We start from the raw sequence: 12,500 nt of genomic DNA on the forward strand, positions 1-12,500 counted from the left end.
CCACCACCGTCACCACCACCATCGTCATCGTCGTCTCTACATTGCCAATTATCAGGGCAACCAGGAAATAGCAGTCAAACCTAACTCAAAATCAGATTCTACAGTCTCAAAAAGAGAAAAGTTCCATGAGGGAAATCTAATCCAGGAGACGCTATTTCCGAATAAAGCAGGATGGCCACAACCGAACTGTCCTTGGTATTTGGTCTGTTTTATCGAGTCTAGACTGGCACTGAACCTACACGAAGACCGTCACTAACATCGCCGCCGTCGCCGCCATCTTCGTCGCTGCCCCCAGCGTCGCTACTGCCACTATTACTACGGCTATCACCGTCACTGCCACATACGCCGTCACCGCCACATACGCCGTCACCGCCACATACGCCCTCACCGCCACATACGCCCTCACCGCCCATACGCCGTCACCGTCGCAGCTACCTTCACCACTGCCGCTGCCATACCATCCTCCAATTCCCCACCTACCTCGTTACCAACTTCGCCCCTGCTACAGATTTCCATCCCATTGCAGATCTTTTTAATCTAAAACACTAAATATAAGATGAAACCCTACTCCAACTGAGACTTGAAAACCCGCAATTGTGCTTTCAAGCGAAGAATCTTCAATTAAGAAGGTAAATTAGTGCAGAACAAGTTAAAAATTAATGCAAAGATAATATAGATTAGTGTTGCTGAAGGTGGAGCCTGCGCTCCATCAGTAGGGGCGTGACAATAGTTTGGTGGGGCGTGGGTTAATTCAGAATGAGGCATAAGTATCGAATGAAACTTGCATTGAAGTTTTAATCAGTCTCCATGGAATGTATGTATGTTTGTGTTAGTGTGAGTGTGTGTGTGTGTGTGTGTTAGTATGTATGTTTGTGTGTGTGCGCGTGTGTTTATGCGTGTGTATATTGGTGTGTGTGTGTATGTGTGAGTTTGTTAGTGTGCGTGCGCGTGTGTGTGTGTGTGTGTGTGTGTGTGTGTGTGTGTGTGTGCGTGCGTGCGTGTGTGTGTGTGTGTGTGTGTGTGTGTGTGTGTGTGTGTGTGTGTGAGTGTACTCAGTAAGTTCATAGTAGGGCACAGCGAAACGTGGGACAAAGAAGGTTTGGAAACACTGGCTGTAGATAGTGGAGAGGACAGAACACTGTACAGCCAAAAAACGGATCGGCTATTCATATTCTATTTCCGGAAATGTATTTTGTCCGTATTGAAATCACTGGCCACCCAAACGCTAGAAATGCTTGCCTGATTCCAAGAAAGCTGTTGAAACTGATCCCAGTTAACATTTAGCTATGACCATTTCATCTACTATTCAGACATACTATATCTGGGATTATCCTATTTACTGTGTCCTTCTAGTTTTTAAGACGGTAGTGTTCGATATGCGAGAGATTTAGCTGCTATTTATGGGTCAGTCTTTAAACTACATTCGGTAGTGGGTCCTTGGTCTGCGGATTCCAGTGATTTGAGAGCCACTATTGTCCTCAGGTCTATTCTGACTCGGAATAGTAGAGCCAGTCTACGTCTGCTCCGATAATCGGCGGTGACTTGGTTAGCCAATCCTCTTCGACAGTCGAGAATCGACGGCGAGATAACCTGGCTACGGATCACACTACCTGAAAGTGTGCACGCTTTTGACCGGGGAAGGGAACACATATGAACTTTGTCTTCCCATTGAAACTCCGAACATGAACTCTACATCTCAACAACGAATGATGGCCACGGCTGCGGCGTCCGCACTGTCCGACCCGCTTGCTCTCCCAGTGGTGCATTTGTCAAAATTACAAGCTGGATTTTTTGTGCCGCAGATAGAAACAGTACTTTGTCTACCGGTTAGGGCCGACCGTCGGATGCGGCCAGATTCATGAAGAACGTGCTGAACTCTTTGGTCGGTGCCGGCTCAACACACCCCGGATAACGAAATATTTTTCCGCGAGAGTTCCGGACCCCAGTTATGAATTCATTTGCATACAGCCAATCAAAGCTCAGCTATCAAGCTAATTCATGAGCGCAGAACAAGTGATGGGCGATAAGATAAGGTCACTAGAGTAAGGAATGACCATGCTTCTTTTCTCTTTTAAGAATACTTCTTGACCTTGTTCTTGTTTCAACCATGGCTGCTTCAGCGTAGTTATATGTGTTTTTGTTTACTTTTTAAAACAGCAAGGGGATAGGGTTGCTAGCACATCATCCTCTTCCAACATTTTTCCCTTCAACATCTTTACCATATGGGAGCCTCTAACAAAATCCAGTAATAGATATAGATGCAAATCTATCTAATTACTTGTCTCTTAAAATCATGCATAACTTGGCGATCGGTCGATTTATAACATCGTTCTTCGTCTGAAATTTATGTGGTAGAGTGTGTTTGTTAACTTGACAAGTTCAATGTAAACTCTGATTGAATGTATGCAAATGAGCTCGTTCCTGGGGTCCGGAACTCTCGTGGGAAAAATCCTCCTCGTTGTATCGTAGTCTTTTGCCGAACCGTTACGTTACGATGACGTAAACAAACCAACACTGATATTCAAGCGGTAGGATGAGGGGAAAATGCAACGCAGACATAAACACACACACGCATACTTCTTTCACTTTCTGTCTGTCAAATCGACTCACAAGGCTTTGGACAACCCAGAACAATAGTAGAAAACACTTGCCCATGGAGCTGCGCTGTTGGACCGAACCCGAAGCCATATAGTTTGGAAGCAATTTTCTTAACCACACAGACGCGCTTTTATTTATCCTAGTTGTTTATCATCTTCAGAATATCTCATGAATCACCATCATGCTGGGAATGTGTTTTATTTCGAGGTTTTCTTTTTCCTTGGTCAACTCCCGACAGGAATGTCAGTTACAATAGGAATTCAGTAAGATTTCAACTAAGAACGAACTGAGACAGAACATTCTGCAGACAACAAAAACAGCATAAACTCTAACAATTCCATCCCTAAAAAACGCAAAGTTGCCCTTGACAGGATTTGAACTCAAAGAGTAGAAAGCCAGAACAAATACTGTCAAGTCTTCTATTCGACACTGTGATGATTCTGCCAGCTCGCCACGGTTGATATAAGCTACTATTTTAAGAGGCACCACAATGTGGTTTATGTTCCACGGGTCATATAATTCGCTGTTTTAAGCAAGTACCACAGTGTAGTGGTCGGTTTAACGATGTGGATATGATGAATGATTTGTCTGCGTGCAGTGCTTGGTTCAAATCATCCTTCAAAAAAAGAAAAAAAATGTTTTCACGACAGACCAGCAGAACGAAATTCGTCTCTCGCCAGTTAAACACAACAGAAACATTAGCGTAATGAAATCATGTCAGCAGCACTGTGATGTACTCATTTACAAAGTACGTAACTCTTAATCAGTCCAGTTGATCTATTGTTATAATTCCATTCACATTAAGTATGTCTTATAAAAATATTGGTTTCAAATTTTGGCCCAAGGCTAACAGTTTTGTAGGAGGGGCCAAGTCGATTAAATCGACTCCAGTGCTTAACTGGTACTTATTTTATCGCTCCCGAAAGGATGAAAGGCAAAGTCAACTTCGGCGGAATTTGAACTCAGAACGTAAAGACGGACGAAATGCCGCTAAGCATTTTACCTCGCTAAGCATTTTGCCCGGCGTGCTAACGTTTCTGCCAGCTCGCCACTTTATTAGTCTATTATATCAACCCCGGTGCCGAACTGGTACCCATTTTTTCAATCCTGAAAAGGACGCAAAGCTAAGTCGACGTCGGCAGAATTTGAACTGAGAACGTAAAGACAGACGAAATGCAGCTCAGTGTTTCGTCCGGCGTGCTAACCATTCTGCCAGTTCACTGCCTTAAATGATGGTTTCAAATTTTGGCACGAGGCTAACAATTTCAGAGGCGGGGTAAGTCAATTACATTGACTCCAGTGCTCATCTGGTACTTATTTTCTCGACCCCGAGAGGACGAAAGGCAAAGTCGACCTCGGCGGAATCTGAACTAAGAACGTAATGAGTCGGGAGAAATACTGCTAAGCATTTTGTCCTCCGTGCCAACGATTCTGCCAGCTCGCTGCCTTCACCGCTTTAAATAGTGAACGAGCGAAATAGCACATTAAAATAAGTAGTCCTAAAAAAGACAGTTATGATTGATGGCCTTTGATCATAGGACCGTTCAATGTTGAGTGACCTAGGGTTAAACAGCAGCTACAAAAAGTAGTGTTGATGCTGACAGTATTATTGACAGTATTATTGATTATGATGTTACTAACAATTACCATCGTTATTCTTTACTTTCAGGTCAGCAGTAATCATGCAAGTCTATGATCTAAGTCATTCAAGCTATAACCAACCCGTCTTACTCCCGAACTAGTATATATAACAGGGGTTCTCAACTATTTTTTTTTTTTTAATCTCTGGACCCCTTTGACTACTATTTTATTCTAGTTGGCCCCATAGTCATTCGATAGAAACTTCTTTCAATATTCCCATTTAATTTTTCACACATTAACTTGTGTAGGTTGAACTATGTAAAACGTTAGGGAAACAAACCTAGCTGTTTCTTGCAAACATCGAAAGTAAAATTTTTTCAGGGGCACATAAAACAGTATTGTGGATCCCCAAATTATTATTTTGTTGCGTGAGCTTATATGGACTCTCAGTAGTCATATGTACCCCGGTTGAAAACCACTGATATATCGGATGTGAAAATATTCGATGTGTCATTCTTCCTTTAAAGCAGTAGGGTGTAAGCAGTAGGGTGTAAGCAGTAGGGTGTGAATTGAGAGGTATTTGGATGCTAATTCTCGTAGATCGGGCGATAATGTAACGGTTTCCTCGTTGGCTCGGTGTTAGCAATAATAATAGTGTTGTTAAACTACTGTAGGTGGTAATGGAGTGAGTGGATAGAGGAGAGGTTCCATGGTCGACAGCTGCCGTGATAGAGGAGACGCAGCAGCAATCGCAACAGCAACAGCGGAAGTAGTGATAACAGCAGCAGCAGCAGCAGCAGCAATGACAGCATCAGCGGAAAAAGTGGTATTCTACAGCGGTGGTAATACTAGATGTTTGAAAAGTTGAAAGGTCTCTAGGGGAAAAAAATAGAGCGAAAGGGTCTTTTTATTCCCCATTCTTCGCTCTCTCACCCTTTCTTTCTCCCCTTTTCTCTCTTCTCTACGAGACGTGTGAAGAACTGGTAAATAACATCTAATGGTTTAATGATGCTATCATCTTTTGATAGTGACTGCTTTTATGTCTAAACAGTGATATCATCTCGTCTTGTAAATACATACGGGGATACATACAGATACATGCGTAGATAAATTGATACAAGCATGCGTACGGTCATGCATACAAACATACATTCATACATACATTTGTACATGTATAAACACGTGTAAGTTTATGTGCGTCTGTCTTTGTACGTGTGTGTGTATATGTGTGTGTGTGTGCGTGCGTGCGTGCGTGCGTGTGTGTGCGTGTGTGCGTGTGTGTGTGTGTGTGTGTGTGTGTGTGTGTGTGTGTCTCCGTCGGTTTTGACGATGAGGACAGGCAAAATCAGCGTGACACAATGTGAACAATATGGCAAGACGGTATTTTTTTTTATTCCAGCGACCGTGAGAGTTGATTTGAGGCTGTAGAATATGATATTCTCCCAAATAGTTACATAGTAGAATCGAACTCTGTACCTCGTGGCTGAGAAGCGAACTTCATAACCATTCAAGCATACTGCATGCACACACATAGATAGATAGATAGATAGATAGATAGATAGATAGATAGATAGATAGATAGATAGGTAACTGGCAGTCCGTCGCTTATAACGACAAGGGTTCCACTTCATCAGATCAACGGAACAGCCCGCTCGTGAAATTAACGTGCAAGTGGCTGAACACTCCACAGACATGCATACCCAGGGCGATTCAACGTGACTCAGTGTGTGACAAGGCTGGACCTTTTGAAATACAGCTACTACTCATTTTTGCCAACTGAGTGGACTGAAGCAACGTGAAATAAAGTGGCTAACTCAATTGAACTTACGACCTTGTGCTTGTGAGCTGAATACCCCAACCACTAAGCCACGCGCCTCCACACATTCAATACATACAGTAAAGCGAAACTCGTAAAGCAAGGCAATGATTTCCCATGGTAGCAATGTTACAAATCGTAATTCGTTCCGAGGGAGATATTTTACCTAAGAAATTTATAATACTTGTAAATAAATGGTAATAAAACAACAGTAGGGTTAGAGTTAGGGTTAGTAGAATGCAAAGAATATTTTATGCTAAACTTTGAAATGTCAAGATCATTTCTACTAAAAAATTTTATATGCGTTTTCTGAATCCCTTTCACTCTTACTAGACATGCGCACACCATCACTTGTAGACGCGATCACCGATTCACAAGCACTCGTAGACGAACTCGTTAATTCCTTTTTAAAAAGCAAGTTATTTGCTTAGAAGAAGCTTTTTTTCGGCTTCAGGTAACACGAAGAAGCATTTATGGTAGCAGAAACTTTTGCACTTCATTCAAAATTTGGATCCTGTGCTTGAAAAATAAAACTCGTAAACCCGGGGTCTCGTAAAGCGGGTCCTTGTAAAGTGAGGTATTTCTGTACATACATATATACATACATACATACATATGTACTTGCATATATGTGTGTGTGTGTGTGTGTGTGTGTGTGTGTGTGTGTGTGTGTGTGTGTGTGTGTGTGTGTGTGTGTGTGTGTGTGTGTGTGTATATATATATATATATATATATATATATATATATATATATATATATATATATATGTATATATATATGTATATATATATATATATATATATATATATATATATATATATATATATATATATGCATACACAGAAATACACTCACACACATAAACATATATAACTCCTACAGAAGTACATAAAAGCTTAAGTTTGTGTATGTGTGTCTGTGTGTGTGTACACACCCACACACACACACACACACACACACACTTCTATAAACTTACATTTACGAACACAATACTATTGTTTATTCTATTGATACGAAGATATACAAACACAAATCTATAAACATCCTAAAGTGTTACACAGTATAGAGTTACATGTGATGAAGTTATTTTGTGTCTAGAGGTGTATATGCGTGTATATATTTGTATGCGCGTGTATATACGTGTATGCGCGTGTATATGCGTGTGTGTATATATATATATATTTACACACACACTACCACCACCACCACGATCATCATCATCATAATTTAACGTCCGTTTTCCATGCTAATATTTATGATGGACTCTCCCACCGATTTCCACGTATGAGCGTCGAGTTGCTCGATCAATTGGACGACTTTCTCATTGCAATAAGCGTGCAAAGTAGGTGAGTATTCCACAGTCATATGTAACATAAATCTCAGGTAGAATCATGCTTGACTCTCAAATTACAGGTTCGGTTCATGAGTCGGGCTTCCACACAGTTTCCGTCTCCGAGATTCACTCACAAGGCTTGTGTCGATGGAATGGCATGGTTAAAGCAACTACCCAAGATACCTACTTGTTACATCGAACCTGTGACCATAAGGTTGTGAAAAAACAAATTTTAACTTCAAATTTTTTTTGAAAATCTCCAAAATTGATCCACACCCCATCCCGCTGTCTAAAAGTGAAAATGAACGACTGTTTTGTCCGTTTCCGCATGCGTAGATTTATAGAGAAAGAACAAAAGGACCATGGCATGTGAAGCCCTTACCATGAAACTCGATATGGTAAAAATAACAGCTAAAAGTCTGGAGAATTTTTGTGGTTGTGGGTATATTTACGGAAATGAACTTGCGCAATGTTACCCCTCTGAATTTTTTTAATTGTGATAATGAATCAAAGGGTTTAGTCGTTACCACCAAAATTAATTTCCCTTGCATTTTCTCTCTTTTTCAATATTTAATTAAAAGAGAGAATATGTTGTTACCAACAATGTTAAAACTTTAGTAACTTGATCATATATTTGTAAAAGAACAATTTGAAATCGAAAAAAATGAACAACTGATCTATTGGTGTGATCGAACAACAACCATTTCGTGTTTAAATGGCGGCAAATTTACAATGAGAGGTACAACGCAATAACGATAAAATGTATTGAGAATTATGGCAAAGGCAAGACTTGAACTCAGAACTTGAAGGTAAGAAACTACTAAAGCTTGTTAGATACTAAATCCTGTGAACTAATGTTTTCTTTTTCTTATTTAGCTTTTCCTTTTTCTGCGTGTTATGGTTTTGCTATTCCTTAACGTCTAAAAGAAAATTTATGTCTTAAATAATAATTTATTTCTTTGAACTAGGCTATCACAAGATCAATTCCCATTGCGGAGGGATATAGGCGATAGAAGTTAATGGAATGAAGGTTTTTTTAATAGCGTTGAACTCATCACATATTTTCCCTCCGGTCCCTTAAAATAGATGTTAGGGACGAAATCTGAAGGATTTCATAATCCATTAGAAGCTCCTTGGGGTTTGATGTTACTAACACATTTCTTAAACATTAACAGTTTCCACTTGCTAAAGCTATTTCATTAAAAGTATTTTGTGATTATATTATATAAAACGATCCAAACGACTAGTTATTCGGTAGTATTAAGTAATATTTTTAACACACAACTATTAACTTGCGAAAAGCTTAACACTTTCATACACATACACACGAAAAAGAAAAAAAGAAACACACAAAATATATCTGGTAATTATTTTATCGACCCATGAGGGATGAAAAAAAAGCAAAAAACTAAGTTAATCCCACCGAATTTTAACCCAGAATATACAAATACGAAAATAAACATCTCATTTTGTTTTGACTGCACGCAACATTTTCAGTCATATTTCCATCTTTGTATACAACACATAGAAACCACAGCATTAACCACAAAGTACATAAAATAGCGCACTTCACATAATCACAGGTTGCATCTAGTTCACATACAGATCCCTTACAGAATGAAATAAAAATGCAAATTAAATAAAATGTTGTGTGGTCACGCTAAGAGTTTAGTTTCTTCCTGTTGCAAAATCCATCCCACACGGTTTCTGTCAGTGCATGCGCAATCACGTAAAAAGAAACATCACTCAAGAATACTATGAATCAAGAAGGATGATACTTATTTAATGGAACCCTGGAAGGGTAAAATGTAAAAGTTGATCACAGCGATATTTGAACTCTGAACGTAAAGTGCTGTGACTAAATTCCACGAAGCTTGACCTGGAATTCGATTCCAGGAAGTGACCTGAATAATAATAATAATAATAATAATAATAATAATAATAATAATAATAACAATAATAATAATAACAATAATAATAATAATAATAATAACATCGTTCGATGTTATATAACAAGTTCGAAATTTCCCCAAGACACCTGATGAAGGCTGGAGGGTATATAAGCCGAAACGTTGTGTTAACAACAAACACGAGTTACGGACAAATATAAATAATGAAAATAATGTACATGATTCTTCATCTCTTAAATATAGAAAATGCTGGTGTTTGTTAAAACCATGAGCAAGAACGGTTCCGCCTACCAAATTTCATCCACAAGGCGTAGTCGACCATGTATTATATATCTGAATGTGCTGCACACGTGGGACCTTTTGACTGGTTGTTCTACATTGGTGTGTAGAGAATAGGATTATATGCGTAATTAAATGTTAAGTTACTATTGACACTGGTCAGTTTCCAAGTAACTCGGACTTAAAGTGAATGGGCACCGATTCTAACATATCAACAAAAACAGCCACATACGTAGATGACAAATCAAGTATCTTTTATCTTTTACTTGTTTCAGCCATTGGACTGCGGCCATGGTGGGGCACTGCATTAAGGGGTTTGGATGAACAAATCAACCTCAGTACTTATTTTTACGTCTGGTACTTAGTTTATCGGTTTCTTTTGCCGAACCGCTAATGTTACGGGAACGAAAACCAACCAACGCTGGTTGTCAAGTGATGAGGGACAAACATAAATACAACATACATGCACATATATAAATGTATATGTACCATGGGATTCCACACAGTTTCCGTCAACAAAATTCACAAACATTGTTGGTATGTCAGGGAATATAATATGACACTTGCACAAGGTGCTGCGCAGTGAGACTGAACTCAGTATCTCGTGGTTGCAAAGCGAGCTTTTTAACCATACTGCGATACTTGCGTCTTTTATATAAACCAAGACTATTAACATAGATAAAACCATTGCAGCCTTTTGACAAGACATTTTAGTTTACGATACGTAGACGAAAACTCATCGTCTCAGACGATGCAAAAATCTATCGGAAAACGACGCCAAGAAAGTAAAATTGAGTTTAAAAGAATATGGTACCCTGAAATGAAAATATCAGTTGCCATTGAATTTATCAGTAGTCTAATAACAAAAGAGATTCAACAGATGTTCCAAATAGCTTCTAGAAAAAAAAAAAAAAAAAAGAAGAAAGAAAACTATGAGTCAAACAGTTTCAGGAAATTGCACTCTTAGGATTAGCTAACATTCCGAAGTAGTTCTTTATGGAAAGTAACGCTGAAGTCTCTTGTTGAAAAACAACCAGTTTATAATGAAGAACTTAATTGATATGAAAACAGCAACAGTGATAACGATTTCTAATAATCTCTGATTTCTATAATCAACGGGAGCATGAGAGGCAAAATTGACATAATTATATAGCAGATTTCTTCTTTTTTTTATTACTCTACCGATTCTGCCAAGCACCACACTTATATATAACAAAGTTTTCTAATATAGATACAAGATCACGTATTCCATTAAAATTGATTCCAATACATGACTGGTATGTATTTCATAAACTCGGAAGGAATGCATCTATGTGTGTGTGCGCGCGAGCGTGCGGGTGTATTTTTAAGGGCTAAGTCAGAGGAGGAAAGCCAGCGTTCTTGACCTTTTTCAAGGCATCGCTGATAGGTTGCAGGAAATCATCTTGTAGACCAGAGAGTCCTGACCGGAATGTCCGCAACCGAATAAACTATGTTAAAGACTGACAAACCTTAGGCAGTGGTTTTCAGCTAGATGACTTATTAAGATTACAACCTACGAACAAGAATGGCCCTTCTAATGGGCTCCCTCACCATTTCTGTTTTCCGAATGACACTCACAGGTTTCGGTCGACCCAGGAGAGGCGAGTGTATTGATGTTTTAATGTTTACAGCAAAGACGGTCAATTGGTAGAGTCGTTACAGTGTTGGCTAGAATTCTTTGTGGTATTTGTTCAGACTCTTCGAGACCCGAGTTCAAACTCTGCCAAAGTCAACGTTGCCTTTCATTCTTTCAGAGTAAAGACAAAAAACTACCAACTACCACAGGGTGAGGATCGGCGTAACGATTACAGAGACGGGCGAGATGCCTTGCAATATCCGTACTTGCTCTTTACGTTCTGACAGCAACACCTGTGACAATACAAACGCCACAATGTATGAGCCCAAGACGGTGGCTTAACTTTGGATAAACATCGGTGGCGTGCAGGAAGTGACTTCCAGACTTCCTCAACAGAATCTAGCCCAGTTCATGGTTACCTCCCTTTGGTATCGGGTGGTGAATATGGCAAGAGCCAGTGAATGCTTATCCAGCGGGCAACATAAAGCGATTTGAACTGAAGATAGCATATTTTACATTAAGTGAAAATTTCTTCTTCACAGTAAACTGCACTGAAATTGCTTCTAGAAGTTCATTATATCTCCTAAACATATACGAACAACCTAAAGTTTGTTTTTGTTTATATGTGTATGTATATATCTATATGTATGTATTTTGTTTGTTGGCACTCCGTCGCTTACGACGTCGAGGGTTCCAGTTGATCCGATCAACGGAACAGCCTGCTCGTGAAATTAACGTACAAGTGGCTGAGCACTCCACAGACACGTGTACTCTTAACGTAGTACTCGGGGATACTCAGCGTGACACAGTGTGACAAGGCTAACTCTTTGAATTACAGGCACAGGAAGTAAGAGTGAGAGAAAGTTGTGGTGAAAAAGTACAGCAGAGGTCGCCACCATCCCCTGCCGGAGCCTCGTGGAACTTTAGGTGTTTTCGCTCAATAAACACTCACAATGCCCGGTCTGGGAATCGAAACCGCGATCCTATGACCGCGAGTCCGCTGCCCTAACCACTGGGCCATTGCGCCTCCACATATGTATGTATATGTCCGTCTTTACGTTCTGAGTTCAAAGTCTGCCTTTCATCCTTTCGAGGTTGATAAATTGAGAACCCGTGGAGTACTGGGGTCGTTGTAAACCCCTGCTCCAAAATTTCAGGCGTTGTGCTTTTAGTAGAAAGGATGATGAAGCCGGCGAGCTGCTAGAATTGTTAGCGTGTTGACCAAAATGCGTAGCAGCATTTCTTCCAGCTCTTCACATTCCGAGTTCGAATTCCACTGAGGTCGACTTTACCTTTCATTATTTCGAGGTCGATAAAACAAGTACTGAAATAAGTTGTGTACTAAGGTCTATGTAATCGACTTACCCCGTTCTCCTGAATTTCAGT

The sequence above is a fragment of the Octopus bimaculoides genome, chromosome 5 (genome assembly GCF_046866305.1).
Source record: "Octopus bimaculoides isolate indiv1 chromosome 5, ASM4686630v1, whole genome shotgun sequence".
Classification (NCBI taxonomy): Eukaryota; Metazoa; Mollusca; class Cephalopoda; order Octopoda; family Octopodidae; genus Octopus; species Octopus bimaculoides.